Here is a 6,574-nt window from a genome sequence, read left to right as displayed (position 1 = left end):
CCAGAAGGAAACCTTGGTGTCTTAGCCACTGAAGCTTTGTAAGAGGGTGTAGCAGTGCTCAGTATAAGCAGAGTGCATTGAATCCTAGTTGCAGCAATATTTCTTTTTTTGCATTGTCATGTGTTGCATTTTCTTCATAGTGATGTTGTGAGTGTTGCAGAATTGTTTCCTCCTTTTCTACCATTTGTCCTCTCCTCCCTTGTGTTTCCAGGGACTCTCCTGATACCTTGAGTGTGCCTGAAGGACACTGAGGCTTTACAGCTCCTTGGGGCTGCACACAGCACTCAGTCAGCATCAAACATCTGTTTTATTTTGAAATAAAATCTGTCTCAAAAGTTTGCTTGTAAATCTGCTACACAAGTGCAGATGTATAAGCCATTAATTTTATTTATCTTTTATTTTTAGAGAATGTTATTTTGTTTTTTATTTTTATTTGTGTTTTTCTTTGAAGAACTGAAATACATCAGTGCCATTTTTAAAGCCAACACTGTGTAGATTGTACACACTTAAATGTAAACTGGTGCCTTTTTGGTTTTTGAGAGTGTGATTAAAAATAAGCAAGTTATTTACCTGTAAGAAGGTGGCATTGCTTAACGAGGGGTCCCTGCAGAATGACAGAACTCTGCTGTGTGAGAGCTTGGTCCTGCTGTGATGGGGGCCAGACTCTACTCCAGAGCTCTGCTTCAATTCCCCCATCACACAGTGGCAAACAAAAATACTTTATAACGTATAAAACATATAACAATACTTTTTAACAAGGAAGTTGATGCTGCTGCTCTGGAAACATCTGAGTGCTCCAAAACCTGTTTGTTGTTGTGAGAATTCATGTTGTCCAGAGTTATTAGCTGAACTTGTGAAATTGGGGTCTGTGGGTCTGAGTTCTGCTGCTCACAGGACTTTCCTGGCTGTAAAGGCAAAACAGACTTCTGCAGTGAAGAGTTAACTTTATATCAGTGTCAAAGGTTTTTTTCCTTTAAATGGGGAGTATTTTGCCCTGGATCTTTCACTAGGACTCCCTTTTGGGGGGGAATGCCTTGAAAAAAACCAAGGAATAAGACTTTGGCCTACTAAAATGTAATATGGAAGAATTCAATAGAAGTGATTTATTTTTTTTCCTCTTCTACTGCAAATCAGTTTCATGCTGTTCATTCCAGAGTTAGAAGATTCAAATTCTTAAGGGCATTAATACTGAGAAGGGCTTGTGGCAAAATGCATTACAAGATTGTAGTTGCATTAAATAAATACTGCTCAGTAATCTTTTCCAGGTTCTTCTGGGATCAGTATTCATTTCATCAAAGAAAATATAGTTTTGAAAGAGATGTTGCTTTCCTGGCATTTGTGAACATTTTGGGTACATTCCACCTTTGCAAAGCCGTGTATTGTTGTCATTGCACTGCCAGAGTAGTTATTTCCATCAAAGGCTGCAGGTTTTAGTGTCTTTATTTTTTTTATATCTATATTTTTATTTTTTGTTTTGTCTAAAGGTAACTTTAAATCCATAGACTTGTATGTGTAAGGTAGTTAAGTGTAGTTAAGGGAAAGATTAAAGTTTTATATTGTGTGGATATGAAGTACCTTAGAAATACACGTGTATTTATTTCTGTTACAGAAAAATATTTCTATAATAAAATAATGCTGATCATGCCATGCCTTAAACCATCATCACAAGGTTCATAAAGTTGAAATATGTGCTTTGGATTACTGCTGTATTTTGGGAAGAGCCCTGAACAGCTAACACTATTTAAGATGTGCCTGTATATCACACATATTTTGTGTACTGATTCATTTGGCAACTCGGTGATGATTTCACCAGGAGCATTTTGCTTTTAGAAACTTTAAAAAAAATCCAGGTTAATGAAACTTTGGTGTTGAAGCATACAGAATGGTTCACAGCCTTCATCACTGGATTATACAGCCTTGCATCAATGAGAAATAGAAGCCTGGTGCTCTTTGTAGGCACCGAGTTCTGTATGCTGCAGGGAGGGCACTTTGCTCTCAGAGCTCACCCCTTGGAAGGGAAGAGCCACAATTTCATTATTAATTTTACAGAAGAAATCCCTGTGTTTGCACAAAGAGGTGAATTGCAGTGGCCTGGAATGTCAATACCTGCATAAATCACAAAGTCTGCCCTTCTGCCATCCCTTGGAAGTGTTAAACAGGAAATCAACCATCCTTTAGGGCACCTCACTTCTGATTCATATCAACTGCCTCCTTGTATTCAAAACTTCTTAAAATTAGAAAAAAGGAAAAAAAGTGGAAATACAACACTTTAAAGACTATATAACCTTGAGTTAATTAACTAGTAAACTTGTTAAATTTTTAGTTACTTTAATAATGTTTTTCTACACTCTTTAAAGATTTTTGAAGACAGGAAACAATGTGTTTGTTTGGTTTTGGTTTTTTAAGATACAAAATTCCCCTGTCCAAGCAAGCCAAAAAAACAAAAACCAAACCCCTTCTACAAAACATCTCTGAATAGAGAAGAATACCTACTGGTTTAAAAGGAATGCAAGTTCATAGGCAGCATAAAGGGGAAAAGTGATTCCCTTAATATTTTCTTTACTGCTATTAAAGCAGGAAATATCTCTGTCAGAAATTCTGTTACCTTCCAGATGTTCTTATTAACCTGCAACATCCCTTGAATGAACTTGCTCTCTATTTCTGTTCTATGCTTTTTGGCTTTTTAAATTTGTGTTGTAGATATTAATTTAGTTACAGCATTTTACCCCAGGGTGTGTGCAGGCCTGTGATTCAGGTGTGGCATCACGTTCACCTGCTGCTGCTTCCTGACTGAGCAAGATACTGAGCAGGAAAGATGCTGGGCATCATCTTACTTTGCCTTGATTTGGATCTCTTAATTTGTAATTTTCACATGCCCAGAGCCTGTGGGTTTCTGACTGTCACTCTGGACACCTAAGCTTGAGGATTCCTAAACTCTACTCCCACAGTCTGACTCAGACTCGTAGGTGTCAACCCATGTCTCCATGTGTTGACATGAATTTGGGGAGGGTAGGGTGTATTTTGGTTTGGTTTTGTACCTCTGAGGCATTTTCATCATCTGCTTTTCTGGTAGCTGAAGCTGTTGAAGGAGATATCACTTTTTAAATAATACATGTGAAATCTTGCTACCAGGAAATTCCCTGTTGTCTACAGCTGCCTTTAATATGCATGTATGCATCTATCCCAGCTACAAAAAAAGAAGTCCTGAAGTGTATGACTGTTAGGGTGGTTAAAAAAACCCACCAATTTCTGAAGTACAGCCCCTGCCATTTCTGAGGCCACTGCTTGTTCTGCTGATGCTTCTCCTTCCCCATCTCTTTGAGGTACTGCTGGCTCTGTCCTGCTCTTTTTCAGAAGTTGAAGGCTGAGTTATTTTGTGTTGACTGCATTCTGCACACTTGGAAATCTTTATCTGTATTGAAGAGAATTGCACAGACTTCACGGTGATGCCAGGTTTATCTGTAGCCATGAGGGATAATAAATACCTTCCAGCCTAGCAGAAAGGCTTGGCTTTGCCATGAAATGCTCATTCAGCTACAGTGGCAGAAGCATTAATGTTTCAAACATCACACCCTGATGTGAGGCTGGAACAAGAACAACCAGAGTAGTAAATGGTACCTGAGTGTTTGCAGGTCTTTTGACAGCCTCTGCAGTACAATGGATACATCTTAGAACAAGCCAAGGGGCAAACTTGAGAAGCCTGAAGAGAATTGGGTACTTTTTAATCAGACCTCTCTCTGTGCTTTTGCTCATTTAAGATTTTTGGACTTGGCTGGAAGTTGAGTTTTAATCTCCCAGGCAATTGCTAGGATTTAAAATCCAGTACAAACAGCTGTATGAAGCTGAGCCCTGCAGGCAGCACACCTCGTGTCCTGTCCTTTGTCACCCTTGAAAACAGTTCAGTGAGCTGTTCTTCCTCTTCACATTCTGCTTCTTCCCTCTTCACATTCTGCTTCTTTCCTCTTCACATTCTGGTTCTTTCCTCTTCACATTCTGGTTCTTTCCTCTTCACATTCTGGTTCTTTCCTCTTCACATTCTGGTTCTTTCCTCTTCACATTCTGCTTCTTCCCTCTTCACATTCTGCTTCTTCCCTCTTCACATTCTGCTTCTTCCCTCTTCACATTCTGCTTCTTTCCTCTTCACATTCTGCTTTTTCCCTCTTCACATTCTGGTTCCTCCCTCTTCACATTCTGGTTCTTCCCATCTTCACATTCTGGCTCTTGGGTTCTTGGCTGCAGGGATTAAATGGTTGCAAGGCTGAGGTGAGTGGTGGAGGTTTGCTCCCTCTTCATTTTATATTTCATTTTATTATTCATTTTATTCCCTTTCTATGTGTTCCCTGCTTCATGGTGCCTTCTGGATCTCCCTCCCTTCTATCGCTGTAGGACTTGAAGACAAATTTGCTGGCCTCTCAACATCTTCTTACTCACTTTCTAATCCTTTTTCTTGGATTTTCCTTTTCCATTTTCCAAGTGCAGAAGTTTCTCATTGAAGGTTGAGCACTGGTGAGGGGAGTTAAGGACCAAGGAGAGGAGTTTAAAAACCAGAGTTTGGTTTGCCTGTACTCACAGCTGGAGGTGGAGACATGACACAACTCTCCGAGCTCTAAAGCTTTAGGAAAAGACAAATTCTAAGCAAAGTTTACCTTTCATTTTTCTTTCAATACCTCTCATAGAACTCCTCAGCAGGTGAATAACTGCCAGCAATTTCTGATTTGGTTCTTAGTACAAAGGGGCTGGAAACCCAATGATTTTTTTCCAGGGTTAAACAGTAAGTGAAACATGAGAAATACCTTGACAAAGGCTTCTGAATATGAAACGTGGGACAGCATGTCTGTTGGGGGTTGGTTATTCATTTGTTGCCTTTCCTTTGAAGATGAGTTATTTTGTTCAGCTCTTCAGCACGTTTCTCTTGCAGCATGAGCTTGTTTGGAGCTGGGCTGTGGCAGTGGCTCTGTCCTGGCTCCCCAGCTCTCCCCAGCAGCTCTCCAGGCAAAGCTGCTGCTGTCCTGGGCCACCTTTGCAAAGCCTTTCATGTATGTGATGCTGGGAGCAGAGATGAAGCTGTTGCTGAAAATGAAACATTGTGGAACACTTTTTGGGGATTGGTATGTAATTCAAAGATGAGGTCTGGTAAATCCAGGTGCTGTCCTGGGCCACCAGCCCCGAGCCTTCATCAGGGCTGTGCTTTCACAAGGGCTGCAGTGTGGCTAATGAAATCTTCCCTGCCTATTTTTGGGTACATGTTTTGTAAAGTCACTTCCAAGTGCAGTGTATTATTAAATATGCAGGCACTCATCTGTCCTTGAGCTGGAGGAAGGCTCTGAGCTGAAGCAGCCCAAGGATCCATCCCCATGGGCCAATTTCCTTAGGGCTGGATTCGATGTTCCTTGTGGATCCAACTCAGAATATTCTGTGGTTCTGTGAGTCTCACCCCTTGATCCTTCTGAGATCAAACTCTCCTGGTTTATGTACCAGCACGAATGGAAAACAATCAATTCCTTTATCAAGCTGGTGAAAATGCTCGAGGGTGGCCAAGCCAGCAGCAGCAGCAGCTCTGCCTCGTTCTCTCTGTGCTTCCCAACAGTGCCCACTCAACTCCTGGAATTTTATCTTCTCACTTCTGTCTTGCACAGCTTGTAGCACACTGATGATGTATCTGTTGCTGCTTTTCTCAGTCCTCTGATAAATCAGGAACAAATAATCCAATCCATTTTTTATTGACTTTGCCTTAGGCTGACTTAACAGGTGATACTCCTCAGAGTATTTTTCTGCGTTACAAGCCTCTAATATTTTATGCTACATAAATATAATAGCACATAATAAATATATAGGCTTATATAGTATTGCATTGCTATTCAAGCTTTATTTAAACTCCTTTCTGTTGGAAACAGCTTGCCTTTCTGTATCAAGTATCACAGTGCTCTCAACATGCTGATAGTGTCAGCTGTTTCACGGGTTTTTTGTGGGCTTTAAAATACTAGTAATTATGTCTCCTTTGGGGCTAGTTGCTTTGTCTTTAGGAAAAATCTCTCTTACATGGATTGAGTGTGCTGCTAAATTTCATTTAGCATATGAATTTATATTTCTAATTTTGTACATTGATTTCTATGGTTAGGAATTCTACACATTAGGCACTAACCTTTGCAAAGCCTTTAATGTATGTGATGCTGGGAGCAGAGATGAAGCTGTTGCTGAAAATGAAACATTGTGGAACACTTTTTGGGGATTGGTATGTAATTCAAAGATGAGGTCTGGTAAATCATTCTGTTCCAAATTAAACCTTCTGATTTAAGGCCACATGTTGTTACTTTTAAAACATGTCAGTATAATCAGGGAAAAGTTGAGCCAAACTCAATTAACAATTACGAGGAATTTGTTCTTTAATTTTGCTTTTGATTTCCTTATGTAATAGCCAAGAAAAGCCTTGGTAGCTGTTGCAGCATTACTATTATTATTATTATTATTATTATTATTACCTTTCTCATTACCATACAGACTTGTCTCAAGAGCTGCAAAATTTCCTTGCTGGCTGTTTTCCATACCTTAATTGTTTAAACAAACAAAAATAAAC

This window comes from Poecile atricapillus, chromosome 10 (assembly GCF_030490865.1).
Source record: "Poecile atricapillus isolate bPoeAtr1 chromosome 10, bPoeAtr1.hap1, whole genome shotgun sequence".
In the NCBI taxonomy this organism is placed as follows: Eukaryota; Metazoa; Chordata; class Aves; order Passeriformes; family Paridae; genus Poecile; species Poecile atricapillus.
This window is presented reverse-complemented; position numbering follows the sequence as displayed.